The sequence below is a fragment of the Microtus ochrogaster genome, unplaced genomic scaffold, assembly GCF_000317375.1.
Source record: "Microtus ochrogaster isolate Prairie Vole_2 unplaced genomic scaffold, MicOch1.0 UNK3, whole genome shotgun sequence".
NCBI classification, from domain to species: domain Eukaryota; kingdom Metazoa; phylum Chordata; class Mammalia; order Rodentia; family Cricetidae; genus Microtus; species Microtus ochrogaster.
The window spans coordinates 17,950,793-17,951,316 of record NW_004949101.1 but is presented as its reverse complement, the minus strand read 5'-3'; positions in this window follow the sequence as shown (position 1 = coordinate 17,951,316).

Below are 524 nucleotides of genomic sequence, written 5' to 3'. Positions count from 1 at the left end.
TAAGTTAAGTCCTTGAAGTTAAAACCAGTGGAATGTAGGATCTACAAATTTAAATGTTCGAGACATATTGCGAAATTGCTTTCCAGAAAGATTGTACCAATTCCACTAACTTTTCTGTTGCTGGGATGTGCGTATGCATCACGGTGACACCTTGGCCCGCTTACAAGGATGGATGGCTCTGTTCGCACCGTCTTTAGAGGCCAAGAGCTTCATAATTCAGGCACCAATTACATTTGGAAATAAGATTAGTAGAAGGAATCTTCTTACTCATCTCTCTGGCAGTTTCAAGGTTCCGTTGCTGAGCATATGAGACAATAAAGCAAAACCAGTGAGATGAAGTCAGTGTGGACCCAGAACATTTACCTTGATAGATGTCTCCATTTAGGACCAACTTTCAGGGTAATTTGCCTGCTCAGGCTGGAAGAAGCATCGCTGTGCTCCGTCCACAGCCTCTCATTAATGATCGTTATCTCTGTAGAACATACCTTGATGTTATCAATTCTGTCTTCTCAAAAGAAGTCATG